Here is a 12401-nt window from a genome sequence, read left to right as displayed (position 1 = left end):
CCCGGGATCATGACCTGAGCCAAAGGAAGACGCTTAACCGACTGAGCCACGCTTAACCACTGAGCCAAAATAGAATACATCTGTTTTAAAAACACTAAGGTTTCTTTCCTTTCCTTTCTTTCTTTCTTTCTTTCTTTCTTTCTTTCTTTCTTTCTTTCTTTCTTTCTTTCTTTCTTTCTTTTTAAGAATATGTGTATTTACTATTTCTCTATCTAAAATCCTTCCCTGCTTTCCTATTGCCTGCATGATAAAAGTCAAACCTGGTAGTTTGGCATATTAGCTCTTTGGAGTCTGGCCTTTCTTTTCCCTTCATTTTCATCCACACTTTAGCACTAGGAGACCACTTGCAGTTCCCTATATCGTTAATGCTGTTCCACACGTACATGTCTTTATAAATATAGATTCCCTTCTCCATGCTCCACCACAGTTTGCCTGATAAACTTCTTCTTCCTTAAGTCTCCTCAAACATCACCTCCTTTGTACAATTTTTTTTTCTCTCCAGCTCAGTTCGTCATCCCTTTGTGATCCTCCCAGAGCCTTTGGGTAGATTTTTATTGACTTTTAGCTTTTTGCATTAGCATTGCCATTACCATTGTCTGCCAAGCTTCTTCACTGTAAAGTTCCTGGTGTTTCCTTTGTTTAAGAGGCAATTTGGGAAGATGTTTTGAGAATAGATAAATATCCTGTTCCTCATTAAATTTTTGACTACTAATGTTGGCATTGGCATCTATTAATGGTTTTTTAATTCCATCATTCCTTTTGTATTTCTACTTGGCATTCTACTATAAGGAAAAGCTTTCCCACCTTACTTTTTAATTTATTTACTTACTTATTATTTACATTTATGTGTATGGACTATGGATTATTTGTTTAACTCATTACTTTTATTCCAGTATAAATAAAAGTATAAATGTATAAAACATTACAATCACTGATTTGATGTTCATATTGTCCCAGACTGAATCCGTGGGCATTCCTTCAAGCTGGCTCCTATGTCCTGTCATTCTTTGGTACTTCTTTGCTTTCTGACACAAGATGGTCCAGGCTCATATTATTCTTTCTGTGTCCCAGGTCTGAGATCAACTTTCCCCCTAAAATCTCTGGTTCCTTTTAGTGGAAATGGCATTATGTTTGTTATTTTTAGGTAACTTCCTTATTTTCAAGTAACTCCCTTTTTTTAAAGTAACTCCCTTATTTTTAGGTAACTCCTTTATTTTTAACTACCTTCCCTGTCAGGAGAAACTGGCTTCCATTATCCTCAATGTAGTTACTCATTTGCTTAAGCCTAGAAAATACAGAAAGTAGTTTCGGAATTGCTAATTAGACTTCAATATTTATATGCTATTTGTCACTTTTGAGGTAAATTTACATACAATGAAATGTAAAAATCTCACGTGTACCATTTAATGAGTTCTGAAAAATGCACTGTGCAACCCAAACCCCTATCAAGATACAGAACATTATCACCGACCCCAGAAAATTCCCTCATGCCCCTTTCTAGTCAACTCAACCACTAGAGGCAACCATTTTATGATTTTTCTTTTCACTACAGATTGGTTGTATTTCTTTAGAACTTCATTTAAATGGAAAAATACAGAATGTACTTTTTTTTTTTTTAAAGATTTTATTTATTTGACACAGAGAGAGAGACAGCTAGAGAGGGAACACAAGTAGGGGGAGTGGGAGAGGGAGAAGCAGGCTTCCCGCTGAGCAGGGAGCCGGATGCGGTGCTCGATCCCAGAACCCTGGGATCATGACCTGAGCCGAAGGCAGATGCTTATTGACTGAGCCACCCAGGCATCCCCAGAATGTACTTTTTAGTGTCTGGTTTCTTTTGCTTTACATAATGGGGTTTTTTAAAATTATTTTTATGGCCCAACATATGGTCTGTCTTGGTGAATATTGCATGTGCACTAGGAAAGAATGTGTATTCTGCTGTTCGGTGGAATGTTCTATAAATGTCAGTTGTGTCAAGTTGGTTGCTAGTTCATGTCTTCTATTACCTTACAGACTTTTGTCTACTTGTTCTATCACTTCCTAAGAGAAAGTGTTGAAATCTCCAGCTATAATTGTGGAGTTGTCTATTTCTCCTTTCAGTTATATCTATTTTTGCTTTGTGTAGTTTGAAATTCTGTTATTAGATACACTTCTATTAAGATGTATGCCTGTTTTGATGAAATAGCTCTTTTGTCATTATGAAATATCCCTCTTTAGCCTTGATAATATTCCTTGTTCTGAAGTTCACTTTGATATTAATACAACTACTTTACCTTTTTTTTGGATTAGTGATTGGGTTTTTCTTTTTTCATCTTTTCACTTTTAACTGATCTATGTCATTATATTTAAAGTTAATTTCTTATAGATAGCATATAGTTGGGTCTTGAGTAATTTTTCAAATCCAGTAAGACAATTTGTCTTTTAAAGATTGATTGATTGATTGATTGATTGATTTGACAGAGAGAGACACAGTGAGAGAGGGAACACAAGCAGGGGGAGAGGGAGAGGGAGAAGCAGACTCCCCACCGAGCAGGGAGCCCGATGCAGGGCTCCATCTCAGGACCCTGGGATCATGACCCGAGCTGAAGGCAGATGCTTAATGACTGAGCCACCCAGGCGCCCCAAGACAATTTGTCTTTTAAAGCAGAATTTAGACGATTTTCATTTAATGTAATTATCAATATGTGTTTTGTGTAAATTATTCATACAGGCTATTTGGTTTTTATTTGTCTATCTGTTCTTTGTTCCTTTTTTCTTGCTTTCTTTTGGATTGAGTATTTTATAGCATTCTGATTTTAATTCTTATATTGGCTAATTAGATTTTAAATACCTCTTTTTTTCCTTTTAGTCATTTGTCTTACAATACATATCTTTAACTTATCACATTCTACCTTCAAATTATACCACTTCAAGTATGGTGTAAGAATCTTATAACAGTTTATCTCTAGTTGTAAGTTTATCACCCTTTCTTTATATTGTTAATGTGAATTTTACTTCTTCATTTGTTTTAAACTTCACAAAACATTGTTACTGTTTTTGATGTAAATGGTTATTTATATTTTAGAGAAAATTGTAAAAGAAAAAATCTTTATATTAACTTACATATTCGCCATTTCTGACAGTTTTTGTTTCTTTTGTGTGAATTCATATTTCCATCTAGAATAATTTTTGTTTAATCTGAAGAACTTTCCTTAGCATTTATTATAATTCAGATATGCTAGTAACAAATTTTCTCATCTTTTGTTTGTCTGAAAATGCCTTTATTTCACCTTCATTTTTTGCAAGAGTTTTTGCTGGATATAAAGTTCTAGATTGACAGAGCTTTTTCTTTTAGGACTTTAAAGATTGTATTCTATTATATTCTGGCTTACATTCTTTCTGATGTTAAGTCAGTAGTAATTCTTTTCTTTGTTCCCTGTATACTATGTGGCTTTTTCTCTGACCATTTCGAATATTTTTAGCAGTTTGAATGTAGTGTGCCTTGGTAAGGATTTCTTTGTGTTTATCCTTTTTTGGGTTGGTTTTCTTTCTTGGACCTATGTTTTTATGTTTTTTGTAAAACTTAGAAAATTTTTGGCTATTATTTCTTCATTTTTTAAAAAATCTCCTCTCCTGTCTTTCTGGATCTCTTGGTTACACATGTATTAGATAACTATTGTTATACCGGTTACCAAGTCTCTGTTCATTTTATTTTTAACTTTACTTCTCCCTGTACTTTGGTGTAGTTTGTTCTTTTTTTTTTTTTTTTTAAGATTTTATTTATATGAGAGAGAGCGAGCATGCAGGAGCAAGGGGATGGGCAGAGGGAGAGGGGCAAGCAGACTCCCCACTGAGTGGGGAGCCCTAAGCAGGGCTTGATACCAGGACCCTAAGGTCATGACCTAAGCTGAAGTCAGATGCTTAACCAACTGAGCCAGCCAGGTGCCCCATAGTTCATTTTTTCATACTGTTTTCTCATTCACAGATCTTTTCTTTTGCAATGTCTAAAGTGTATTTAAACCCATCCAATGAAATTTTCATTTGGGATATTATATTTTACTACTCTAGAAGTTTTATCTGATTCTTTTTATAGTTCCTTTAATTACATTTATGTTTTTCTTTAAATTCTTGACCACATTTATTATAGCTGCCTTAAAGTTCCTATCTGCTGGGGCACTTGGGTGGCTCAGTTGATTGAATGTCTGACTCTTGATTTCTGCTCAGGTTGTAATCTCAGGGTCATGGGTTGAGCCCCATGTCGAGCCCTGCATGGAGCTCCATGTGGGGTTCCACACTAGGTGGGGAATCAGCTTGGGGCTCTCTCTCTCTCTCCCTGTCTCTCTGCCCCTCCCTGCCACATGCTTTCACTCTCTCTCTCTCTGTAAAATAAATAAATAAATAAATCTTAAAAAAAATAAAGTTCCTATCTGTTAATTTCATCATCTTCACCATTTCTGGGTCTGCTTCTATTGACTGATTTTTCTTCTGTTCATGGTTCACATTTTCCTACTTCTTCACATATTCAGTAACTTTTTTTTTTTTATTAGATAATGGACATTGTGGGTATTACTGGTTTGGCACCTGGATTTCGTCCTTATTTAAAGATTGTTAAGTTTCATTCAAGCAAGCAGTTAATTACTCACAGATAAGCTTTTTTCCGCTTTGTTTGAGTGGAGAGAATAGGCTTTACTCTTGGGTTAGTTTAGCTTTCTTTCTTTCTTTCTTTCTTTCTTTCTTTCTTTCTTTCTTTCTTTCTTTCTAAGATTTTATTTGTTTGACAGAGAGAGACACAACAAGAGAGGGAACACAAGCAGGGGGAGTGGGAGAGGGAGAAGCAGGCTTCCCGCAGAGCAGGGAGTCCAATGCAGGGTTCGATCCCAGGACCCTGGCATCATGACCTGAGCCAAAGGCAGACACTTAATGTCTGAGCCACCCAGGCACCCCTAGCCTTATTTCTAAAGTGTGGCCTTTGTGAGGACTCCCTACCAAATGCCCCAGGTGTTTAATAAGGTGTCTTCATTCCAATTGGTCGGAACTTGAATGTTTCCAAACTTTATTCAAGCTCTAGTAGTTGTTCAGCTTACAGTTCCCCCAGTAGTTGTTACTTAACTAGCCTCATGAAGTCTATCCTTAAACCTACACCAAAGATTCATGGAGACCCTTATGCATATTTCTGGGGCTCTTTCTCTGGTATTCTGCCCTGCAAATTTCATTTGCCTCAATGTCTCCTAATTCCAATTTCTCTCTCATTTAGGAGGAGTAATATAATCTGTTTGGCTTTTTTCTATCCTGTGCTTAGGTAAATACCTCCAGAAAGAAATCTGGGGAAACCTTTGGGCTCATTTTATTTGTTTTCCTTTTTTTCCAGTATTCCTATTGTCCAATGTTTGAAAACACTTCTTTCATAGATTTGGTCCAGTTTTCTATTGTTTGTTATAGGAAGGTTAGTCTGGTACCAGTAACTTATTCATGGCTAGATCACCCATAACATTTTTAAAATGTAAAATTTCTACTGAATAATAAAATACATAGTGGAAAATTGCATAAATCTTAAGTGTACAGCTTGATGAATTGTCATTAATTGAACACACTGGTGTAATCAACACCCAGATCAAGACCAACAGTATTAGAACTCCAGGAGCCCCCTAGTGGCCCTTTTTAAACATTAATACTGTTTAAGGATAACGAATATCCCAACTTCTATTACCATATATTATTTTTGTCTATTTTTAATATTATAAAAGTAAAATCATATAATATATGATTTTCGTATCTGGCTTATTTCACTCAATTTTATGACTGTGAAATTCATCCATGTTTTGTGCGTACTGGTAAATTGTTCATTCTCTTTCCTGTATGCCATTCTACTATGTGAATATTCTAAACTTATTCATCCTATTAACATTCTTTTTTTTTTTTAAAGATTTTATTTATTTATATGACAGAGAGACACAGCGAGAGAGGGAACACAAGCAGGGGGAGCAGGGGAGGGAGAAGCAGGCTTCCTGCGGAGCAGGGAGCCCGATGCGGGGCTCGATCCCAGGACCCTGGGACCATGACCTGAGCCAAAGGCAGATGCGTAACGACTGAGCCACCCAGGCGCCCCCATCCTATTAACATTCTTATATATGTCTTTTGGTGAACACATGGATATGTTTCTACTGCATATATACCTAGGAGTAGAATTGCTGGGTTAACCCACTTCAATAACCACCAAATTTATATAATTAGTCCAGACATTTCTTCTGAACTCCAGACTTCCACATTCAAATCTGTTTGACCCCTCTGTTTGTAAGCATCTCAAACTCATATCCAAAACCATTTGCTCCTCTTTTTACATTCCCTGAATCAGTAAATGGCTTCTTAATCCATCTAGTTACTTAAGGAGTCATTCTTTTTTTTTTTTTTTACCAAATTAGACAGATGTTTATTTCCTGTTTTATTAAATGACTCATAATGTACAGTCTGCTTTTTGTCCTTCTTGATATTATCACTCACAAATAATATAAGGGTGTCAACATTGTTAATGTAAATCTAAGTTGACTGCTGCTAGGTACTTCTGTCTTCTAAAGGGATGATTTCTACCAGTGAGGAGTATGTCTCTGTACTGCTCATTTCCACCTTTACGTGGTGGATGAGATGCTCTAGCTCATTCACTTTGTAGGTCTCCAGTCCTAGCTCCTTGGCTAATCTTAAGATACGATTCTGAGTTGGCCCAACATAAGATCTTCCAAGGTCCACATATTTAATCTTTTGGTTCCTGATGGTGTAAGTCCTGCCTCCCATCCGGTCTCGGGCTTCCAGAACAATCACATTCAGGCCAGAGTCATGCAGAAGCTTGGCCGCTGCCATGCCTGAGATGCTGCCCCCCACCACGACCACGTAGCATTTGCGGCTCATGGCGCTCGCCCCGCTCTGGGCCTCCCGGGTGCCCACCGCTTGGCAGTCTGGGTCTCGGCCCCCGCCTGCCGCGCTGCTGCCCCCGCCTTAAGGAGTCATTCTTAATGCTCTTTTCTTTTCTCTTCCCAGAAAACCAATCCATTATTAAGTCCCTTGGATTCCACCTCTCATTTATACATGTCCTGAAATTATCCAACTCTCACTGTCTCTACTGCCATTACCCTAGTTCAAGCCACCATCATCTCTGGCCTTGACTAATATAACCTGCCTCCAACCTGGCCTTTCAGCAACCCTTCCTGTCCTCTTCTAAACTATTTCCCACAAATAGCCTGAGTGAGCTTTTAAATATGTAAATCAGATCCTATTTAACATTCTCTATTAGCTGCCCATTAACCTTAGGATACATTCCAAAATACAATCTAAAATCTATTATGTGGCCAATAAGAGCCTGCATGGTCTGGCTTCTGTCTCATCTCTGCCCAAGCTCGCTCCCTACATTTCAACCACACTGACTTCCTTTCAGTTCCTAGAACACACCAAGTTCTTTCATGCCCCCAACAACCTAACACTTAATGTTCTCTTGGCTTGAAACATTCTTTTAGGCTTTCTCATATGCCTGGAACTTAAAAGGCACTTCTTCAAAGACATCTTCCCTGATAGTCCAGAATTAATCCATCATCATACCTACTAATTTTCCTTCATAGTACTGATGACAATTTATAATTATGTAATGATTTATGCTTTAACGTCTCTTGCTCCTATTGCACTTTAGATTCCATCCAGTGGTTATGTTTGTTCCTGTAACCCAATGCCTAACACCGTGCTTTGCACGTGGTACACAGTCATTAAGTGCTTATTTAACAATGCATGACCCATGCAAAGGTTGGAAGGGGCCGCAGGGTCTGCATCTGCCATTTCTCTGCCAAGGTTAGGTGCTTCCTCTTGCGTGGTGATAGATGGGGCAAGTCCTTTTCTTGCTCACTCAGAGGGGGCTTTTCCCCCCTGCTGCTTGGGTAAGTGTTTGCTGTAGGGCCGCGTGAGAGACACACTGCCTCCAGACACAAGCAGCAGGCAGAAGAGATTAGCTTTATTTGTGAGAGACAGCATTAGCTGTCAGTGTCACCAGAGGACTTGGCAACCTCTTGGCGCAGGTGCGTGAAAAGCTGCCAATCTTTCCTGGATGGGGGCGGGACTACATCGGGCCCCAGGAGGGGGCGGGTCAGTGTGTCCTTCCCACAGAACCTGATTGGCCCGGGTGAGCCAAAGAAACGGGGGCGGAGCTTGATCCCGTCGGACGCCAGCCACGTTGAACGCGGGGCTGCCCCGCAGAAAGGCCACTCCCTGGCCCCACAATGCATTGCGGGTCGCGTCACTCGGAGCGGCGGGTCCCGGCTCGGCAGGTATGACCTGATCTTTCGGAGTTCTCGTTCCTCCCCCGTTAGGGTCGCTCGAACCCCTGGTAGGCGTTCCCCTCGCTCTTCCTGCTAGCCGCCACGGCCCTCACCCTCGGGACTACAGACCTCCCTCAGGACAGGAACCCAGCGCGTGCCGTGGGGGCGGGAGCCCGGTGGTTGGAGCCGCGGAGCTCTGGAGAGGTGGGATGGCGGGGGCTTCGTCCCCTTCGACTTGAAGGGGACTGTGGGTCCGCGCGAGCGGCGGTTGCCCCTCGGCTGACCTCTCTTGGGTATGGGGCAGGCTAAGCAGGGGGTTCCGGGGGAGGGACAGTCGCTGTGGGCTGCCAGCAGTGGGGGGCATTCCCTGGAGCCCAGTTGTTAGAGACACGGTAATCCACCTAGGCTACTTAGATGGCCCAGAGAGCTTGACGTGGCATTTACTATTTTTTAAACGCAGGGTGGGATTTGAACCAGTGGCTTACTTCGCGTTCCGTGGGGATTTAATGGGCGTTGAGCCCAGAGATTTGCCCGCGTTCGCCAACAGAAACCTTTTAAGGCCCTGTTAATGGCACTTTGGAAGCGATGTGGCTTAAAGGAGACCTGAGCAATTGGCTCGGCAGGTGGAAGAGGGCTCCGGAATAGGAGGCCGAGCTCCAGCTGACTTGAATCTCTCTGCCAGCGAAAACAGCTTTGGACTTTTCTCCGCCTTAGTTTCCTGGATCATCCGCAGGGGCGGTTGGAGAGCTTGAGAACCAGTGCCTCCTATGCGTATACAGCCAAGGCAAAGTCCGGGGCTAGAGTATCAGTCAGCCACCAGACGGGAGATGTTGTGATCCCAGCTAACAGGTGGAACAACTACTTTTGTAAAGTCTGAATTTGCTCACGTGCTGAGATTATAAGGAGTTAGGCAGTACTTGAAATAGTACCTGTACTTTCCATTATTGAAGGTAGTTCAGTATTTGAATCTGATATGTGACCATGACCTAAGTTAATGGGACATCTGGGCATTTTCTATGTTGAGAACCATGATATCAGTTTAGTGATTTTTGTGTGTGTGTGTGTGTGTATGAACTGATTTTTTAAAAATCTATGTTTTATATTAATGTTTAAAAGAAGCATAGGTCTTATCAAAGTATCCATATACTTGAGTAGGAAGCTTGGAAATGTTGTGAGGCCGTGTCTCATTGGGTGGTTAAAGTTAGGCCTGCATTTAAATCTGTCACTTACGGATGTAGGAATTGAATAAATTACTTTTCTGAGCTTGAATTTCCTCAAGGGTAAAATAGAACTGATAATATCTCTCTCACAGGTTATCGGAGGGCTTAAATGAGGTAGTGTATAAAGTGCCTGGTAAATAGAGGGCAGTCAGTTAATATAATAATAAACAATATTGTATTTTTGTTCTTCAAGGTGATGTTTCAGGTTCTTTATGTATCCCTATCAGGTAGATACTGTTAGTATTTTTAAAACAATCCTATGAGATACATAATATTAGTGACCACATTTTTACAGGTGCTCAAGTTCACAGTTAGCACAGGGGTGGAGCCAGTTTTTGAACCCAGGTGTATGTTCCAGAGTCCATCCTGTTAACTGTTATACTGCCTCTTAAAGAAAATGTAAGGTGGTCTTTTATTATTTCAAAATTAGTAGCTAGATAGCTTCTGTATCACCAGGTTCTTGCCCCTTGTGGGTTTTAGGAGACCGATGTAGCACAGCGATGTGGAGATACAAGAAATTGAGGTTTAAGCACCAGTTCTGCTATATATTTGCAATGTGACATTGAGAATGGGACCTTCAGTTTCCTCATCTGTAAAATGGAGGTTATACTGTTTGGAGTTTATTGTTTGTAAACTGTGAGGTGCTGCATAACTGTTGGGGATTGACACATTTGTGCATGTGTTGGGGGCCCTGTTCCTAGTTGTGGGTATAATCTCCTCTGGAGCCTGAGGTCTTACACATACTGTGTAGTACAAGCACCTGTAATAGGAGTATTGAAGGCTGTTGGTAAGGTGAGGGGCATAGGCAAAGCTGCAAAATAAATTCTGATTGTCTTTGGTACCCTTTCCCCTTTTCCTCTTCAAGCTGTTTTTCACGTGTCTTTCTGTTAACCTGTGGCTGTGCAGAGTCCTTCCCTTTTCTCTCAATCTTGCTCCCACCCTACACATCACAATTAATATAGCTTTCTCTCCCAGTAACCCCCCGCTCCCAATTCCCACAGATCTCAGCTAGCATTTTCAATAAAATATGTACCAAGGTAGTGTTTCACCTGCAAGATAATTTGAGTGATAAGTAGATGAACATTTTAAAAAATTTTCCAAAAAATTTAAGACATACGTATTTGTAAGGCAGATGTGCTAACCACTACACCATGGAACCAACACATACATATTTGGATGAAACAACAACAAAAAAATCTCTAGGAGAAAAACCTCTAACATCTCAAAACTGATTTCACAGATATTTTTGCTAAGGATAGGGCAAAAAAATAAGTCAATTGAAAGACCTTCATTAGGTAAATAATAATACAGGTAAGATGTAGATATGGTATGACTTCTGAAAATGGGGGTGTCTGGGTGGCTCAGTCGGATTAAGCAGCTGACTCTTGATTTGGGCTCAGACCATGATCTCAGAGTAGTGAGATTGAGCCCTGCGTCAGGCTCTAAGCTCGGTGTGGAGTCTGCTTGAGATTCTCTCTTTCCCTCTCTCCCTCCCCTCGCTTGTTCTCTCTCTCTCAAATAAATAAATAAAATCTTAAAAAAAAAAAATTCTGAAAATGGTACTTGGATGATTTAAGTTTGGGAAATAACTAAAATAAGATATGAGTGGTTAACCCGATATGAAATGTTTTTATCGTTTATGAAAACATCTTGCTGGAAAGTAGATATAAAATATGTGTTGGGTTTTGTTCATTACTTTTTGAGAAAGTGCCTTCCTGGTGGCCCACAGTCATTACCCCACAAGGTTCTGAAGAAGAGGTCAGCATCCTGTTATCCTGGGACTAAACAGTTGCTAAGCATTGGCATAGTGGGAGTTTATTTTCCTCAGTGTCTATATAAATGTTTTCCCAGACTTACTCAGATTCTAATTTGGGCTTTTTCCTTTAGCAGTTGCTGTTGAGGAAAGGATGTACAGGTCACTACTCAGATTCCCTGTGAGTTTTCTGCTGTCTAGAGACATATTTTTTTTTCAGTGTTAAAGGTGAGGAAAAATGGATCATGGCCTAAAAATGTATCTGTGGCCCTGATAAAACTACTGTTGCTCCTGAATCTTCCCATGCACATGGTAACCTCTTGATTTCCTCAGTTCCCATCAATTTTTCCTTGGTTTTCCCAACCACCACCGTGCCTGGACTCTAAGGGTATTCTAACCCTAGCTCGGCCTTTATGTGGACAGATACCTTTTTCTACTAGCATAGTCCAGATGAGATTGGAGTGGGTTTTTTGTTGCTGTTGTTGTTGTTGTCGTTGTTTTAAGGAACTGCATTAAGAATCCAAAGTAGAAACAGAAAAGAGGGGAGAGGTAGTAGTTGATAGAAGAGAGATTGCTTATCCTAAGTGATTGAAGTCCAAATTAGTCAAGCCTGACATTGTTCATTGGGCAGTCATGACAGTTTCTTTTGCTAGCTCACTGGTTTGGATATTACGTCCAATGACTCTGGGAGGAAGAAATTTAGGTTTTTCTCCTCAGAGGAATTTTATCTACTGATAGAAGCAGTTTTCTGACAACCTTTTAAGAATCTTGACAGGGACTATCAATGCTGTGTTGTGGCTTTGGTTACAAGCCTAAGTGTGTTAGGAATATCTGAAATGCAAGTTTGTCTATAGTTTTCCAGTTAGTTAAGTGGTGGGTGACACAACTTGTGTTGTGTTTGCTCTTTTCATCTGAATTTCTTTAATTCTGGATTGATGGTCCTTGAGGGTAGGAACTGTGTATTCCTAATGTCTCCCATAGTCCCTGGCATATAGTACCTACTCAATAAATATTTGTTAAATGAATGGAACTTATAGGTTGGTATTTGTTTCTTAGTATATGTTTTAGGAAATACGAATCATATCCTTTGTTTTTAATTCATAAAAAAGAAAAGAGTAACAAGATTACATGAAAATTGGCACTCTATAATAAAGATTACTC

The 12401-nt window shown here is 40.0% G+C and overlaps 1 protein-coding gene across 2 annotated transcripts in view; it reads left to right on the top strand.

Annotated features, from left to right (window-relative positions):
* Nucleotides 1-8158: 8158 nt before the first annotated feature.
* The window catches only part of SEC22A (SEC22 homolog A, vesicle trafficking protein), a 65957-nt gene continuing 61714 nt past the window's right edge, over nucleotides 8159-12401 (top strand). Inside the window, exon 1 of one of the 2 annotated variants that reach the window (XM_081832772.1) lies at nucleotides 8159-8276. The gene's annotated coding sequence lies outside the window, so the exon portion shown is untranslated. Of the gene's footprint in view, nucleotides 8277-8901; nucleotides 9117-12401 lie in introns of those variants that run through there. The other variant, XM_081832782.1, reaches the window with a different exon arrangement.

This window comes from Leptonychotes weddellii, chromosome 1, assembly GCF_054177405.1.
Source record: "Leptonychotes weddellii isolate Sample4059 chromosome 1, ASM5417740v2, whole genome shotgun sequence".
NCBI lineage: Eukaryota > Metazoa > Chordata > Mammalia > Carnivora > Phocidae > Leptonychotes > Leptonychotes weddellii.
The sequence above is the reverse complement of the archived record's forward strand: the minus strand, read 5'-3'. Positions and strand labels throughout refer to the sequence as shown.